Consider the following 19778-nt stretch of genomic DNA (forward strand, 5'->3'; position numbering starts at 1 on the left):
CTACTATATTAATCCGATAGTAACATTGTATCGTACTAGTATTACCAAATTATTGTAACTGGATATCTTATGTTAGACATTGAACCATTCCATCCCCTCAAACCCTCAAACATACCATGGCGGACAGGCCCGGATTCAGAGATTTTTTCACCAGCCATACTCTGCGTAGTAATTTATAGGTCTGTACCCCTAGTGTAAATATTTTCGACAGCGAAACGTGACGTACGCGTTTGCGTTAAGTGTCATTTTGTATGAGATTTTTGACTTTCCAAAACGTCCCGCTTGGCGTGCTGTTCAAAAACCCATACAAAATGAGACTAAACGCAAACGCGTACGTCACGTTTCAAAATCGAATTTATTTACACTCTGGGTACTGAACAACTTTTATTATGGGGATTGGGGCCAATGCCAGTGTAAAAAAAATTGTCTGTACCATATAAATTAGCGGCACCACATCAGCCGGAATGTATGAAAAAGACAAATATTTTTTTGCGATTTCGGCATTGGTCTCATGATAAAAGTTGTTCATACTATACTATAAATTCACTAAGCAGAGTATGGCTGGCGAAAAAAAATTCAGCCTGTATAAATGGGCCGATTTTTAGGGGAACCAAAAGGGTAAAACGGGACCCTATTACTAAGACTCCGCTGTCCGTCCGTCTGTCACCAGGCTGTATCTGATTAACCGTGATAGTTAGACAGTTGAAATTTTCACAGATGATGTATTTCTGTACGTACGGAACCCGCGAGAGAGTCCGACTCGCACTTGTCCGGTTTTTTATTTTGTTGTCGATTTTATTCCTTAGCTTTGCATAAAATATGGCAGGTTTGAAGAGCTCCTCCTGAAATAAAAAAACACGAAATCCCGACTTGGGACAAAAAATTTACGTATGGGGTTAAAGTATGAGGTTCTTCAAAAGACAAGTGTACAGGTTTTTAATGTCGGCAACGCTTGTATGCTTGTTTGCCACCGATGTGGTATAAAAAATTAGGACTTACGGTGAATTGCGCTTATTTTGTACAGAATAGGGAACTCTATCTATAGGTACGCCAAATTTTATCTAAATATAACGAAAAAAATGGACAACAAAATATCGGCCACAATAATCATGAGAAAGGAATAAACATACATAATAAAAATTACTAACAACTTAAACTAAAGATAAAAAATTTGGCCCAAATCGCCGTCAATGGGCAAGGTGCCTAGAAGGCTGGCCGTATTTCCCCGCTGTATGGCGATACTTATACGCTGTGCGAAATAGTGGCCACAGCCCTCTGGTCGCCCGAGGCCTCTATTAGGCGCGCCGACAAATCTTTAAAAAGCCGACGCGCACTTGGCCCCCATGGCCCCAAGGTTTCAACGCCAAAAGCCGCAAACATGTAGCTGCTTCCTAGTGCTGAATATTTGCGGCGCTTGAGAAAGGTAGTTCAATATTATCTAGAATATACCGAGCAAGCGAGTCAAGATATACCGTTTACGTCACAACGTGACTGGTGCGATGACGTCATAATTTTTCCCCGACATTTCAAACGTGACTCATCTATCACTTGAAGGGCTTCTAACAAATGCAGGGTGCTTTTTATTGTTGAATAATAATATCTGTACGTAATCTCTGTGCGTACGGCTACCACAAGTTTGCCACTGACATATTCGCTAGTGTGTGCGTAACTTACTTTCTATGCTTCTCGCTTGTACTCGCATATTGGCGCGAGCGAGATGTATAGAAAGTAAGTTACGCGGACGTTAGTTAGTTTTGCTGGGCATTTTCCGCAAATCGACAACCATTGTGCTTATTTTGCGTGAAACGAGGTAGCGCTACTCTAACCACCCCAGCTTCTCCATGAAACCTAGCAAGCTCTTTACGAGTAGGTTGCTAACTGCCTCCTTTAGGGCGTACGGGGTATTTGTTCCTGTATACTTCTACCTGTTTACAGTCTAGGAGAATATGTTTCGCTGTTTACTCTTCTTCCATGCACGGTCTGCACATGGGGCTGTCAGTTTTTTTTTTACTTATTTAGAATCCAAACAGTCGCATAAACATATCAACAATGCAATGCAAATGATGTACCACAATAAAAGGAAAATACAACAAAAAGACCTGGAGGTTCATAAATTATAAGTTATCCATATTATAAGTATTTAGGTGTTTATTTTTGTGTTACGAGTATGTCCTGCTATTATTAATACGTACCACGCAGATGTTAGCGAATATGTCAGCTTGACTTCGCGCGTTTATGTCTTTTGTACTACATTTTTGTCTACTGAGATACATACCAACTTTCATTAATTATTTAGGTTTTATAGTAAAAAAAACTATTGTATGCAATAATGATATAATCAAATCGGCGAAGGAAAACATCGCGAGGAAACCGGACTAATCCCAATAAGGCCTAGTTTACCCCCTGGGTTGGAAGGTCAGGTGGCAATCGCTTTCGTAAAAACTAGAGCCTACGCCAATTATCGGGATTAGTTGCCAAGCGGACCCCAGGCTCCCATGAGCCGTGGCAAAATGCCGGGACAACGCGAGGAAGAAGAAGAAGAAGTGATATAATCAAGCTTTTCAATCTCAGCAAGCTTCGTTGCCTATGTACACGGTACTCGACTGAAAAGTTCTCTATTAAATCACGATTGAATAAAATATTATTAAATGTTTTTTTTCTTTCTACTTCTATTTTGTATAAATGTGTATTTCTCGCGTATAATTTTGTATTATCTGTTTTTTTGTCATTTTATTAATTGTATTTCCTGTGTGTATTGTGGCAAACAAATAAACGGATTATCTATCTATCTATCTACTGTTAAAGTTCAACAATATGCTACAATAAACAATGCTAACTTCGAATTTAAAATGTCGTGAGTCATGCTAATATAGTTATACGGTTTAACTCACCTATTTAAGTTACTCGCGAGACATGTTTCAGAGAGGCTAGGTCTCCTTTTTCAAACAGTGCGAGTAGCGTTCACGACGGCCGTGCTTCGCGTAATACTGCTTGAAAAATGAGACCCAGGCTCTCCGAAACATGTCGCGCGAGTGACTAAAATATATCAGCGGCCTGGCTACGACATTGTGCGACTGGCTTCGGCTAATGCGATAACCATAGGTGGGAACGAATGGTCCGATCGCTGTGTCTCTCTCCAACCTATGGTTGTCGCCTTAGCCGAACTCAGTGGCGTAATATCGTAGCCAGCGCGTTAAACCGTATAATTAGCTTAGTAAATCTCAACTTATTATTTGGATACTCTTTATTAGACTTATTAAATGTGTAATTTCTAATCAAACACGTAAGAGATTTTACTTTGTCAACTTTTTTATTTACGCCGATACGGCTGAACTGCTGGTAAAAGCGTAATCTGTTACGTAATATAATCACGTGTTATTAATACTTTAGGGGACGTTTTAGGATTTCGTTACGTAAAATTATGTATAAGTCAATTCGGTTATGATTCTACTTCTGAAAGTTGTATAAACGTGAAATGTTTGGGGTTCTTATATATAACTCAATTTTAGTGAAGAAATATTATTATTAGATCAGGTCTTGAAAGATTGAGTTCATAACGTTTGGTTCTTTCTTAAAATAAAGGATTTATTATGTAATAAGTCCCTGGATTACAGGGTGTAAGCATTGACATATATCTAAGGACGGGTCTTACAGGCACTAAGAATGGTGCTAGTTCATTGGTGTCACTTACGAGTTCGAGCCAATCATGCAGTCTAACGCAACTAGTTGCGACCAAACGCGCGCGTGATGCGAACTCATCAATCAATCGCATTGTGGCGATGATCCATTTATTGACCCAGTGATGATGAATATGCCATAGGATAAATAATTGTGGCGTTAGACTGCACGATTGGTTCGAATTCGCGTGCGTGACACAGCTGTCTAGTCGGACACCTCAGTACCGCCCGAACCGAGCCCCATTCGTAAGTGTCGACTTGAGAAGGATGTTAGTAGAGATGCGCCGAATATTCGGTTACTATCCAATATCCGGCCCATCCGGCTCTTATTTTAATATCCGGCCGAATACCTGGTAACTTTGCTTGATTTTGAGGCAAACAAATTGATTGTAAAAACAGTCACGGTCAAAATAGTACTTATTTTCATCTCGCTCAGACTTGTGTGTTGTTGTTGTTGTGTTGTGCAACTATTAGTGCGAGCAAAACGCCCGCGTGAATGACAGCTAACTCATATGATTCTAATATCATTCCAATATCGGCTTGATGACAGTTGCACGTAGGTACCACCGAATTGGCCTGCTAGAAATGAAATCGCACGCACGTCATTACGAAACATATCAATACCTGCACGACGTAGGTTTAGTTCCGTCAGCCGAATATTCGGCGGCCGGATACCGGATATTCGGCCGGTGGTTAGGCCGAATATCCGGTATCCTGTACCTATCCGGCCAAACAACTGTCCGTTGCATCTCTAGTTTTTAGTTATAAGTAACGAGTGCGAGTTGGTCAGGTTTAAGTAGTTATTATCTTATTTAGGTGGTATATTTAGCTCTCTATAACTATATGTCTTGTGTAAAACTAAGGTGGAGAAACTTTAGTGTATGCAACCTCCGCTCCCAAAACTGTTTGGAATGCTTAAGGCCTTATATCAAGAAAACTTTGTGTCTATCAATAAATAGATATCGTCTTATTCCTCGTATATTCCAGCTAAGACTCCCAAGAATATAACACAATAGCATTGTCAATTTTATTGATAAAATGAGTGACTGATTCAACGTTGTCACGACGCTAAATACGCAAATCTTACATAAGTATTATTAATAACTTTAAATGTGAGATTTTAGACATAGACATAGACAGAAAATTTTTATTCAACATCACATGAAATGGCAGAGTTAACAGACAGTGACATTTAATACAAATAAGCCTTAAATTCAGACTTAAAAACTAAGAAATTGAGTTGTATATATGAGGGAGAAATATTCATGAGTGTTAAAAAGGAGCTTGCCTCAGCATAGTGCGCATAGTGTGCATAGTGTGCATATTTTAAATAAAACAGGTAAAAAAAAGCTTAAATTAACTTTTTCTACTTTTTAGGGTTACTTGAGCTGGAAGATTTGGCCACCGCGCTAGTTTTTAGGGTTTCGTAGTCACCTAGAAACCCTTAATAGTTGCGCCATGTCCATCTGCCCGTCCGTCCGCGGCTTTGCTCCGTGATCGTTAGTGCCAAAAAGCTGCAATTTGGCATGGATACATAAATCATGCATTGCGATAGAACGGTAAATGTTTTTTTTTTTTGCTTTGACCCAATAGTGTGGGGTGTCCTTGGATAGGTCTTTCAAAACGAATAAGGGTCTGTGAACTGTGGAATGAACTGTCGCCTGCGGGCTTTCCGGACCGATACGACCTCCTCAAACCTCCCATCTTAAAGGCCGGCAACGCACTTACAACCTCTCTGACGTTGCGGGTGTCCATGGGCAGCGGTAATCGCTTACTATCAGGTAAGTTTCATAAAAAAAACCAAGAGCCATCCAAAAAATATGAAAAAAATGTTAGGCCTATTTTAACAGAATGTTAACTACGAAACCCAACACCACCACTTACCCAACCCAACATTAGTTAACATTCTGTCAAAATAGGCCTAACATTTTTTTCATATTTTTTGGATGGTTCTTGGTCTTTTTTATGAACCTTACCTGATAGTAAGCGATTACCGCCGCCCATGGATACCCGCAACACCAGAGGGGTTGTAAGTGCGTTGGGTTGGGTTGTAGCATGGCCGGACATGCTCTTGGCCGATTTTTTATACTTAACGTCGATACATCTCCGCTGTGAACGCATAATTTCTTACATAATAAAATCACGTGTTTATTAATACTTTGGGGGACGTTTTTTTAGGATTTAGTTACGTAAAAATAATGTTTACCCAAATAAATTTGGTTATGATTCTACTTTTAAAAGTTGTATAAACGTAAAAAGTGTGGGTTTCGTATTTATAACGTAATCCTTTAGTGAAGAAACATTATTAGATTCGGTCTTGAGGGTTTAAATGAACTCATAATGGTTAGATCTTTCTTAAAATATTTATTACATAACCATAGAACATTGAGTGTTTAACTCTGGCCGCAGACGCATGGAATTTTCCTTACGGAATGACATGTGCAAGCGAGACAGCGCCATGAATGTGTAGAGCACCGTTCCGTTCACACATGTCATTTCGTACGGAACCCGGGTAAAACTTCTGTGCGGTTGCGGTCAGTAAGTATAAGAGACACTTAGCCAAATTAAGAGTTAGTAATTCGTATCCAAAATAAACGTTTTTTTATTATTATTAATCACGAGACTTATTTTAAAGCTGTAACAGACGGGCGTACCGGACCGCGACCTTGGTCCGGTCAGAATATCTCTTTCTCGCTGTCACTTATATTAGCTGCGTCCTTAAGGGACGTACGCCGGACCACCTTCCACTCGATCGAACAGGCCTCGGACCGGACCAAGGTCGCAATCCGGTACGCCCATCTGTTAGAGCTTTTAGAGATTATCAAAAAGTCCATGAATCCAGCCGTGAATGAAACTGGGTAAGAATCTGTAAAAAAGCAATAATAATTTTATAGTCTGATCAAGCTCTAATGTATCCAGGTAATACGTACTCGTAGTCTGTTTTTGCATAGTTCACAAAATGTTTTTGGTGTTGTATGTTTTGTAATTTTTTTCTGCCGTGGTAAATCAGCAAGTGTGATGGGCACCTTTTCACCAGGTGCAACTCGCAGCGGTCTGTTCAAATAAAATAAACTGTTGTTCGAATATATTGTAGTCACCAAAATGATTTGCGATTGGTTTAAATTGATAATAATATTTATTTAGTATACCTATAGTTTGTATCTTTAGGTATTTAAAAAAAGGTAAACAAAATCTACCCTCAAATGGCTCCTTAAGGCAGTTGAGGGTAGATGATAACATTACATGATGAAATAATGTAGGTTTAAAGTCAGGTCGTTTAGTGACAGATCCAGGTGGTTATGTATTTGGTTGGTTAACCAATAAATATTAAAACTACCCGAAAATGTACAAATTGTTTGTTTACCTTTTTTTAAATACCTAAAGATACAGACTATAGTAGTTTCATTATTAATTTTATGTATATTAATATTTTGTTACATATGTATATTAAATTAACCATTACAAATTGAACCGTAAACTGTATCGGTCCGTTACGGTTTACGGTTCAATTTGTAATGGTAAATTTTTAATATGGTCAATTCTAATTAACTTTCGGCCAACACTGGTAGGTTATGTTATGTATCATTAATTTGAATAAATGATTGGTTTATTTTACCAATTGGTTAAGGTTAATATATCGAATTACTTATACCTAATGTTACAATAAGGAAATTACTATAAATGGAAAAGAATGGCATTTCCCTAGCGTATGTAGTAGTTGGGTTTTCCCATAACATTGTAGTAAAGGCATCGTCACACTAGCGTCATTTAGACAAGCCTCTAGCGCCGTCATGAGGATGCGTCATTAGGGGCAGGTTCGCACACAAGCGTAATCCTTATGTATAGTTATTTATAGTATATATATATATGCACGCACAAGCTTGTCTGTACAAGGAACATATAAAAGTAGAATGGAAGGTATTCTAACTGCCCGGAGGGCCCTTATAAAGGCCAGTAAGACAAGGTGTCCAATTCAGAATGAAAACTATAATTTTTGGGACGATATAAAGTTTGGAGAGCGAAACGTGTCAGAAACTATTTTCTGAATTCCTTTTTATGGCAAATTACCTGTCAATTTTAAGCGATATCATTTTGTCGCCAGGCGGGTCAAAAACTTTTTCTTCTTCACGTGCCTTTCTCCGTTCTCCGCTCAGGTCGGCGGCGGCATATATGTCTATATGTCTCTCTATGTTCAGTCATGCGAGTTATTCTGTCTATTCTCTTCACTTTTAACCAGTATTTTATATTTTTAGTCCATGATGCGCGCCTTCTACCGCTGCTACTGCGACGCTCCCCCTCCAATTATGTCCAAAATATGCTGCTTTTATTTTTTTAATTGTTGATACTCCTTCTAGGTATTTTTAAGGTTTCGTACCCCTAGTGTAAATAAATTCGATTTCGAAACGTGACGTACGCGTTTGCGTTAAGTGAAGTGAGTAAAGGGTGAAATTACTAAGTCTCCGCTGTCTGTTCGTCTGTCACCTGTATCTCATGAAAAAAAGCACGGATCCCTCGGTGGGCGAGTCCGACTCGCACTTGTTCGGTTTTTTTTTTTTATGATTTCCAAAACTCTGACATTAGTTATTCTATCAGTCCATTTAATTTTGAGCATGCTTCGATAAATCCACATTTCAAAAGCCCTGTTTGATGATCAGATTCTTTTTCAGGGTCCAGTTTTCGGAACCATACTGATGATTTGATTATTGATGATGATGATTTTTTTAGCTTGGTTATGAGACTTTCCTGTAGACATCATAAAAAATGGGCTTTAAAAGCCTATACATTTCGAACTTTATCCTTATAAGCATGTTAAACCTTCTGGATACTTCTTCAAGTTTATACAGGGTGGTCCAAACCTCGACGTCCAATATTTTTTTTTAGGTTCCTCACGTCGCGGGCTATCAATCAGCAATAACAATCTAAAAAAACATTTGGATGGCGAGGTTTGGACTACTCTGTAGGATAAAAGTCATAGAAAAATATATCCAAAACGTAATTTTCTGTAATTTCCACAGAAAAGGCCGGTTATCCTGAACGTTTTTGACCCATGTGTTTAAATTACCGCTTTTTTTAAATAATATGTAGCGTTCCTCATACTATTTTCGGAGATGCCCCCCCCTGTACAGGACCTGCCATTAGCGGACGCCTTTAGCCAACTCTTATTGAACTTCGGTCCCCAGGCACAATACCCTTCTAGAGAGAATACTCTGTATTATGGCTTTCTACTTGCTACAACAGGCTATTAATAACAAGGTTAAAGCTTTTCAATAAACTTTACCTAAACGTCCATCAGAATATAGAAAATGAGGCTTCGCTGCCGCTGAAAACGTTACATAACCAAGCTTATAATCAAACTTTTCATTTAAGAAATAGCTTTGTAGTCAATCATAACATCTAATAATACAATTTTTCCGACTTATATATTTAATTTACGTAACGAAAAATCTTTCCGAAACTTTTTCTTAGATGTGGCGTATAAAAAGAAACATTTATTCATCACGTGCTTGACCTCATAATTGGTTACGCGTAAAGGATGACGTCACAGTTATGGCGTAGCAGAGACGTCATCACATTGATGTTATGAAGGGTGCTGAGTTGAATGCTTCTGCGTATGTAGTATTAATACTTACTTATTGCTCAGTTACGAGTAATCGACGGACTCACTTTAAAACGACTTGCTTAAATTACACGAAACTTATAAAACAAATATTTTTAAAAATTAGCAATAAACCTTTCTATACAAAACATCTGTTGCAATTTTTTTTGGATAAAGTCAATATATATGAGATATTTATTTTAAAAACGTTTTTGTTGACCAGTGCTAAAATCGGTCTTTATTAAAGATATTGCCGATTTTTTGTATAGAAATGTTTAAAGTCGCGGACTAATATTTAAAATGGAACAAATATATTTTTTTTAATTAGCACTAAACCTTTCTATACAAAATATATGTTGCAAAATTGTTTGTATAAAGTCAATATATATGAAAAATGATATTTTTTTAGTTGTCATTCCAGATCTAGAGCAGAGCCCAACTGGGGAAGTACCTCCACCTTATAGAAAACCGCAGCCAAATAACACTTGACCCTTCTCATAGTGTTGTGTTCCTGCCGGTGAGTAAGGTTGCCAGAGCTCAACGAGGGGGGGTGGGGTTAGGGTCGGCAACGCGCATGTAACTCCTCTGGAGTTGCAGGTGTACATAGGCTACGGAGACTGCTTACCATCAGGCAGGCCGTATGCTTGTTTGCCACCGACGTAGTATAAAAAGTTAGGTTTTTGGTGACCCGTGCTAGAATCGATCTTTATCAAAGATTTTGCCGATTTTTTGATAGAAATGTTTAAAGTCGCGGACTAATATTTAAAATGGAACAAATATTTTTTTTAATTAGTAGTAGGTAAACCTTTTGTAAAACTTAGCTTTTGTTGTTAAAATCGTATTAATACTTATAAAGAAAATAGAGCGAGTAATAGTTTTACATGCAACAAAAACTCTCCGTGTTTTTTTTCAGATTACCAATTTTATAACCTCAAAATTAGTAACGTTTTTCCTCCAACATCAAATCCGAGTAACTGTTCACTGGATTTTAGTGTTGTTTACATATTATCGTACCGCAATATTATATATCATTGGAACCATAGCATTTCAGAAGAAAATGTTAATTACCGCTACTTTTGAGGTTAGTAAAATTCTAATCTTTAAAATACGGAGTAATAGTACCAGATATAGATATATATTTGAGTTTCATGTTATTTATTATTTCAGAATGTCCTTTTAAAATGAGACATTTAAGTTTGATTGTGGCGGCCAATTTTGTGTGACTCTTAAATAAAAATTAAATTTACTTAGCTAATTCTATTACATAACAGTACTATAACTGTAAGAATTGTAACTGTACGTTCTTGTTAATCAGTTACCCGATTGCGAACAATAGAGTAATGCATTATCTAGGTCACTCGGTCAACAGGACGAGGCTAGCTGCATGTAAAATGAAATAAGCCGTATATGAGGTAAACGGAGCGCCGTGGACGCAAATAGGTCAGTTATGTGATATTATGAAACTACAGATAGCGTAAAATCGGGTTACTTTGAACATTAATAATTTATATGTTTATTCATTACCTAACTAATTAGTTTTAGACATAAGTAAATATTCTTTATTGTGCACCATACAGTTAAAAATAGACAGGAAATGAAAAAACACGTAAAAGTTAGGTAACAACAGGCGGTCTTATCGCTAAGAAGCGATCTCTTCCAGACAACCTTTGGGTAGCAGGAAACTATGAACTTACAACATTGAACGGGTAGTGCCGATATACATATAATTCAACAAAATGAAGACGCAAACAATATAATACATACCTACATACTAATAAAAAAAACACAATAAATAAATAAATAGACATAATTTGCATGTTGTTTATATAGTTAATATAATTATAGTGAACACCCCTATAATAGAATAGGCACCAGTAATGGGATGGTATAGACAAATCCTATAACACAAGTATTTACCATCGGTTTTTAATCGCTGGCAACATTTTACCATAAACGAGAGCCAAAGAGCTACTTAAGTTTAATTTTTCATTGATATTTGTTAGTTTGAAAATGCATGGCGCCTTATATCCCATGACTGGAGCAAAAAACCACACAGTTTTAATTGATTAATAATATTGAAACCAATTGCAGTAGCTTTCATTAAATACATAGAAAACATAAAATATTATAAATAGTTTTTTAAAATTACTTTTATAGTTGTCATTTCTTTTGAATTATTTTTCTCACTGCACCCACATTCGAGAATTTCTGTTTTGCCCTATGGTTGACTGGTAGAGAATGCCTTAAGGCATTAAGTCCGCCATTTGTACTTATTTTTATTGTGCAATAAAGTTTAAAATAAATAAATAAAGGACGAATTGGACATTCAACTTTTAAAGCGTAATGCGTTAGCGTAAATTTTACAGGTGTGGATGCAATATCAAAAATACTCCAAATTTTATCTTAAATGTCCCATGATTGGTACCGTTAATATAGGTATTAAATTGCTGTAAGTAAACATTGCACGCCCATGTCAGGTAACTGTTGGGACAATGTTGTATAAATGTCTTCTGTACACAGTTTGTCATTAAAGTGTTTCTGTTCTATTCTATTTATTTACTGGGTGGGACGGTATTTAGGGAAAAGGATGCAATCCACAAAAAAAGCTGAATTTAAACTTTCTGTTAAAACGTAAAGTCATTCATTTAAATGACAAATTTTAGAGGATAGATCCTTTTCTAAACGACATCCCATCGATTTTTGAGAAATGGGTAGTCGATTTATGTACGCAAGCTTAAGAATTTAATGATGTGGTCAGGCGCTCAGGCGTATGTCACTCCGCGCCGCGCTGCCTGCTCAAATACAGATAGACATATATATTACTTCGTAAAGACGGGCCTGCACGAGCACTATGAATGGGGCCAATACATGGGTGTCAAAATCGCATTTCGTCACACTACTGCGCTCTGTCGTGTGGCAAAGGCTCAGAGGCCAAGATCTTGTTTGGGTCACTGAGCCAGTGAAGTAAGTAAGTAAGTATATTATCTCACTTAAGAATAGTCCTTTTAACTGTTGACATTCAGTAAAAATCAAGCTTCTTTGGTTATGAAGTGTTTTATATCCAATTAAAAAAATAATGTATTTATCTAACACATTTTAATTTGTTTTAACTCCCTCTTATTCCTACTTATTATTCTTATATTAATGAACTAGCACGGCAAAATCTATAACAATGGCATTTATATTAAAAAAATACTAGCATGGCTTGTTTAGCTGTGGCAACAATGATTACATTTATTAAATTGTCACTTCATCCTCGCCCTAAAGTAAGAAAGGGACTAAAGACTCCCTTGAGCCATTTTTCAAGACACGTTTTTTCGAGGCGAGACTGCAGTCTACTTTCGTGTATGTCTTTGGCCAACGAGACTTGATTGTATTTTTGCTCTGACTGTCGGCCACGTAGTATATGCAGTATAAAACAGATGGCGCTGTGTTTCGCTTAACGAGATTGTTCGGTCGGAATTGTACGCAAGGGCTTATCTTTATTTTAGATATACTTATGCTCCAATATTGGTGTCGCACTGTCGCAACAAAATAATTATGTCTAAAACAACAGGAGTCAGAAGGACAGTGAACCTGCTGCGAATGCTAGTGAATTCTGAACGTAGTACTATGTATTATTTATTCTGTGATATGGCTAACAACTTTATGAGAAATACATGATGAAAGCATTAAGAAACCAATTCCTTGTCCCGATTCTTATCCCAAGGTTTTTTCTATGTGATTCCTACATGTGAAATGTTGCATATGGCAATTGAAGCCGCCGTGCAGGCCAGGATCACGACGACTCGTATAAATAACAGTTTAAGTCTAGTGACTCGTATAAATCTTCGATTCTTAGTGAAGTGTGTGGTTTACAAGGGTTTAATTGTCAAAACGGTTAAATTTAGAAAGTGGTTGTTGATAGTATGGAGGATGATGAAAGAGTGATTTGCAATATTTGATTTGCCAATTGGCCGCGATACAAAATATGTGGAGCACTCCTTTTGAAAAGCCTCCGAATACAGCCGAGCTCGACGGCTGCGTTTAGCTACTGCATTGGGAATATTTTTTACAATAATAAGTTGCATGCGCAACAGCAATTAATGTTACATGTAGGTAGTTACTTCAGATACTTCAAAAGATTTTTAAAGTTATCAATTCAGTCGATTACGAACGTACGAAAATATGCCGATTGTGCGGAATACCGAATAATTACCGGTTATTCGGCGCATGTCTGCAATTCAGTGAAAAGTTTCATTATTATGAAACATTACGTAGGCACCTGATACGGTGAAACTGCGCTAATATTGTACATAATAGGGATAGGGCTCTTTCTATCCACCAAATTTAACCGAAATGTGAAAAGAAAGAATCGGAAACAAATAAAACAATATATGTCCTTGGTTCGAAAGTCGTAGTATGGAACCAAAGTTCAGTGATAGTTTATGATTTTTTATTTATTTAATCTTTTTAAGACTATTTATGTACAACCTTGCAAGTAGACGCCTGTCTTCAATAGCTAGTCTTCCTCCACGATAGATGAAACAAACAAAAAACGAATTAAAATGCGTATTGAACGAACCCCTAAGTAGCACAAATTTAGACACATTAAGCTTCAAGGTATTCTACCCATTTCTTTCATTGTTGCTTCGATAGTTCGCAAATCGCCAAAAACCTACGTACGAGTATGTTATGTAATTATGTATAGAGTAGGCCAAACGTCGAAAAACACATTTTATTATCCCGTAGAAGAAGAAAGTATGCATTCTCGATCAAACTACAATTCTAGGAACATCTGTCCTTTCTCCACTCGTGACATTTCACTTTACTTGTGAAGTGAGTCATGATTCAAATAGTGACGTCATTGTGACGTACGATCATGACGCATTGGGATTCTGTCGTTTTATCTTGAACCATAGAGAAATAAGTAAGCATAGGCTCACTCCATACATCAGTTTTCCTACCAAAACGCTTATTATTTTCATAGTCGACATCGAACGTACCACTACTTGATACTAGATGTCACTGATGTCGCGACTGACGAAAAGTGTTTTTTTTTTTTTTTTTTTTTTTTTATACTACGTCGGTGGCAAACAAGCATACGGCCCGCCTGATGGTAAGCAGTCTCCGTAGCCTATGTACGCCTGAACCCCAGAGGAGTTACATGTGCGTTGCCGACCCTAAACCCGCCCCCCCTCGTTGAGCTCTGGCAACCTTACTCACCGGCAGGAACACAACACTTATGAGTAGGGTCTAGTGTTATTTGGCTGCTGTTTTCTGTAAGGTGGAGGTACTTCCCCAGTTGGGCTCTGCTCTAGATCTGGAATGACATCCACTGGCTGTGCCCTACCACACAAAGCGAGATGAAATTCACAATGCCCATACCTCTCTTTTGGACGTAGTTTAAGGACGTACCCGGGTCCGAAAGTGTGTTATAATATTAGCTGAAAATTGTTAAGCATTAGACTTTTCGTCGTCGCGACATCTATTGTCAAGTAGCATTTATCACTAAATCCGCTACTTGATGCTAGAGGTGAACTTACATGAATCCAGTAGCGCCTTTGAAGATCGCATGGATGTCAAATTCGGATAAATCCTCCGCTATAACGACAGCTGCATAATAATATGTCTATAGGGTGCGCTGGATCAGGAGGTACTTTCTTTCTGGGTTCCACTGAGAACTGCAGCGACAAACTCGACTTATTAAGCATGCGTCGCTTTCAATGGCCGGAGAAGTATACTTCTACTTCACTAGGTGGCGCGGTAGTCGCGTCGGAAACGGGGCTTTGGGATAATGTAAGTTACCATTTCAAAAATATGCAGCCGCATACAAGAAAAATATATTCTTTCTTAATTGTGTTGCTTTGTATTATGTAAGAAAAAATACCTGTTTAAATAAATAAATAATATAAATAATACATATTAAATAAATATTATAGGACATTATTACACAAATTGACTAAGTCCCACAGTAAGCTCAATAAGGCTTGTGTTGAGGGTACTTCGACAACGATATATATAATATATAAATATTTATAAATACTTAAATACATAGCAAAACACCCATGACTCAGGAACAAATATCCATGCTCATCACACGAATACATGCCCTTACAGGGTTTGAACCCGGGACCATAATGGACCCGGGATAATTACCCCCAGGTTAGGAACCGCTGCTCTACGGAATATATATACGGAAATCTTTTGTCGATGCATGTGATTATAATTCAATCATTTAAAATATTCCTATTTTTATTGTAGAACTGTTCGGTTTTTTAATCCAATAAATAAAAATGATATACTTAAATAATTATATAATAGTAAAATAAGTGTATGTGTGTCAGCTCCGACGAACGACTGGAGTTTACTACTTACGAACGATTATAACATTTAAGATCAAAACTCCGCAAATTGACAGTTGTTATTTGTTGACTATTAATAAATAGTGTTTCCATGCAGCCGTTGCCGCACGGAGCATAACGTAACGTAACGTTTGATATTACTTCTCATACATTTTCATACCCAAGGTTTCATAAGTTATATATGAACTCCAAGAAACTCCAAAAATACAAACAATTGGAGCCAGAACCTTTGTGTAATTTTTTTTTTATTTGTTCCAAATTCCAAGGTTCGCAAAGAAAATGTTCGCATGTTTAAAGGATTTCTAGAAAGAATACGTCATTCTTGTATCAAAATTCGTTTTTAATGTTAGCATTTGCAGAATATGAATGAATTAAAAATCAAAAATATCAAAATATATTTATTTCACGAAAGGAATATACAACACAAAAACAAAAGAAACAATACAGTAATCCCCACACTAGGCAGAGCCTGAGTCGTGAAATCTAGATAAAGAAATATCGATAGGTCTTAAATTAACAGGTTCTAGTTTTATTATACTGAACTATATTGATGTTCATGTAAGAATACTCAGTATTACATCTCCAGATTTAATGTGTTTTTAACCATAGAGACTATACTCTATCTCTATTGTATTGTAGTAATTATTTATTTTAAGATTATTATAATATAATGTTTACCCAGGTATTGGCTGTTGTATTTATAAATGTTGTTATGTATTTTTCATGTCACTATATGATGTTACTATAAATTTTGTATTGACTTGTAAAAGAGCCCTTGAGGCCTACTTGCAGAATTAATTTTTGAATTTGAATATATAAAACCGTTGATAAGTAGAAAACTGACTCATACGAAAGGGTGACTCACATAACTTATGAATAAATAAAGCAAGTTTTTAGCCCTTACCAATAAAAATGACCATTCTTTCATGACTCAAATTTCCCCTTTGCTTGTATGTCATTGACCGCAAACCACTTCAATATCAAGGTCCATATTTATTTATTTAAACTTTATTGTACTGTAAAAAATAAACAGTTATAAAAGGCGGACTTAATGCCATTAGGCATTCTCTACCAGTCAACCTTTAGGCCAAATAGAGAAGACAGAAATAGAGATTATATAATACACTCAACTTGCAATTTATGAATTTGTGAAAGGATTAGCTTGTCTCTGGTATTTTCTGACCCTCAATAATTGAAAGTAGCTAAACAATTGAGCGGTGGCTGTCGGACCAGAGTTAACTTGTTTGTGACATTAAATATAATTTATTTTATATTGGTACTTTTGGACTGGGTGGGAGTCGGAATGGGGTTGATACTCGTATTATAAGTAGGGCAGTATATTAATTAATTGTTTTGTTTTTTTTTTTTTTTTTTAGTTTAAGTGTCTTTGTTTGCGTTTGGGTTTTAGATTTTAAGTTTTGACATAGTGATTTTTGTGTATGTAATGTTGTAATGTTATATATTTCTGTTTTACGTATGTGTCATTATACTTCGTGTTTTTATTTAATTTTGTCAACTTCGGGACATGAGTAAGTACGTCTAAGTAAACTAAATGGCATAGGTAATGAAAAAAAAAACGTATATTTTATTTTTTTTAGTTTTATTTTCTTATAAAAAGTAATTAAATGTTGCATATGGCGCTGTTGTAACACGGACATTACATTTAACTCAACTAAACAATTGAAAACTGTGACATCTCAATGGCATTTCGAACATCGATCGTTCAAGATAGTACTTACGTTTAGTAGCAAATGTATTAACTCGTATTGAACACAAATCAATATGTAAACAGGCTCTAAGGTAAGTGTACACGCTAGTAGGGGTCTTGTAAGATAAAATTAAGTTATTGATTATCTCCGAATGGAGTCTTTGAAGTAAATTACTTAATTTAATCACAGGAATGCTTCAAGGGTGCATTACTGGAATCAAAAACACGGTGTACACATCTGTTATATGTACGGTTGCTTCTGTCTTTTTCACCCTGTTTTATTATTTTTATATTATATTATTGGCGTCCCTCTTCCTAGTCTATTGTACTCAGTTTCGTGTATATCTTTATATGCACCAATATTTAACCACCCTCTTCCACTTTTTAGGCAGTTTTTGCTACTAGGCGCGTGTTTTTATTTCGTAAACATTTCGTTTTAGAATTAAATCCCCTCTTTGTTAGAATATTTTCCTATTTAAGTACCTTCCCGCCACTACTACCTACCCGAAAACATTGTCATGCGTAAAAAATCTCTTGATAAAAACAAGTATATCTTTACGTCGCATAAAGACTAGTCAAAGAATCAAAACAACAGACGTTTTCCTTGTTGTTATTATTTCCATATGAAAGAGTCCGAATGTTAATGGAATGTTGTGCAATTTTCCGGCGATGACTGCGACCTTGTCCTTGCAAGAGTTCTCAGCCAAAATGGCTGACTTCCATTTGATCAGTTTTTTGAAAATATACCTTGATAGTGATATCTTAAGGCTGCTTATTGAGGGCGGGATTCAAAATAAAGGTCCTTTTGATACATTCGCTCTTGCTCCTTGATAAACTGTTTTCCATCTGGGTTGTTGTCTGAAAATAGGTCTTGAAGATGAAAGGTTATGGTTGATTTTAGAGGGTAAGTTTAGAAAGAAATAGGTCCTTTTGACACATGTGCGAATGCAGCCATTGAACCTATGACGTGTCTTCGGACAGTCTGAGTCTGTCGCGTCTTGATACATTAACTAATATGTACTTAAGCTGTGTCTAGTGCTTTTCTGCTTGTGAGAGGTTATGTGGATCACCTTGCTGAGGAACATGGAACACAGCGAATCATACACTTAGAGAGTATCGGTGGTTTTGTATTGACCTGGCTTGAATGATACCTCGTATTTAAGAACTTTGCCAAGTAATTTGTCTGTTCGTTTGCCTCCTTTATCATACAAAACTAAAACTCAAAACTGTATCTAGACTTCCGTACATGATATGTCTGTCTGCCTCATTTTCCCATTTGAAATTTACTAGTTCTGTTATTACCGCAACCGCAACTATAGGTAAATTATATAAATTGCATCATAATAATACTTATATATAAATAAGACCCATTTTCGGACCCGGGTACGTCCTTAAACTACGTCCATAAGAGAGGTATGGGCATTATGAATGTCATCTCGCTTTGTGTGGTAGAGCACAGCCAGTGGATGTCATTCCAGATCTAGAGCAGAGCCCAACTGGGGAAGTACCTCCACCTTGCAGAAAACAGCAGCCAAATAACACTAGACCCTACTCATAGTGTTGTGTTCCTGCCGGTGAGTAAGGTTGCCAGAGCTCAACGAGGGGGGGGGGGGGGCGGGTTTAGGGTCGGCAACGCGCATGTAACTCCTCGGGAGTTGCAGGCGTACATAGGCTACGGAGACTGCTTACCATCAGGCGGGCCGTATGCTTGTTTGCCAACGACGTAGTATAAAAAAAAATGTGCCTACTGAGGATGTTCACGTGCGGAATTTGGGGAATTACGCGATATTTTCCCTTTCCTTATAATAATCCCCATTTTAAGTAAAAATATAATTTATTTCTGGCGTGACAGTGCCCGACTAGTGCAGTCTGGAGGCAGTGGAATTCCATTCACATGGAGTCGTGAGGTATTGTATATAACGCACTCGTATTTTAAGTAGTCTGTAAGTAGCTAACGTATATAATACGTTTTGTTTGTTACTAACATTTCTATGGACTAATTATGTCTGATGCAAATAAATTGAATTGAAATAATTATAGCATATATACTTTACGAGTGCATACCTGTGTACCAGTGACCTTTAATGAAATACGTATTTAGCAGTAGGTACCTATAGGTTGTAATTTTTGACTAAGTATTATTAAATTCATTTTTAGGGTTCCGTACCCAAAGGGTCAAACGGAGGGTCCGATTACTGAGACTCCGCTGTCCGTCCGTCCGTCTGTCACCAGGCTGTATCTCATGAACTGTGATAGTCAGCCAGTTGAAATTTCTACAGATTATGTATATCTGTTGCCGCTATAACAAGAAATACTAAAAACAGAATAAAATAAATATTTCTTTCCATTCTCGAGGTTCTCATCCAATCACCGAAGTTAAGCAACGTCGGGTGGGGTCAGTACTTGGATGGGTGACCGTTTTTAGATATTGGTACGGAACCCTTCCTGTGCGA

This window comes from Cydia pomonella, chromosome 23 (genome assembly GCF_033807575.1).
Source record: "Cydia pomonella isolate Wapato2018A chromosome 23, ilCydPomo1, whole genome shotgun sequence".
Taxonomy (NCBI): domain Eukaryota; kingdom Metazoa; phylum Arthropoda; class Insecta; order Lepidoptera; family Tortricidae; genus Cydia; species Cydia pomonella.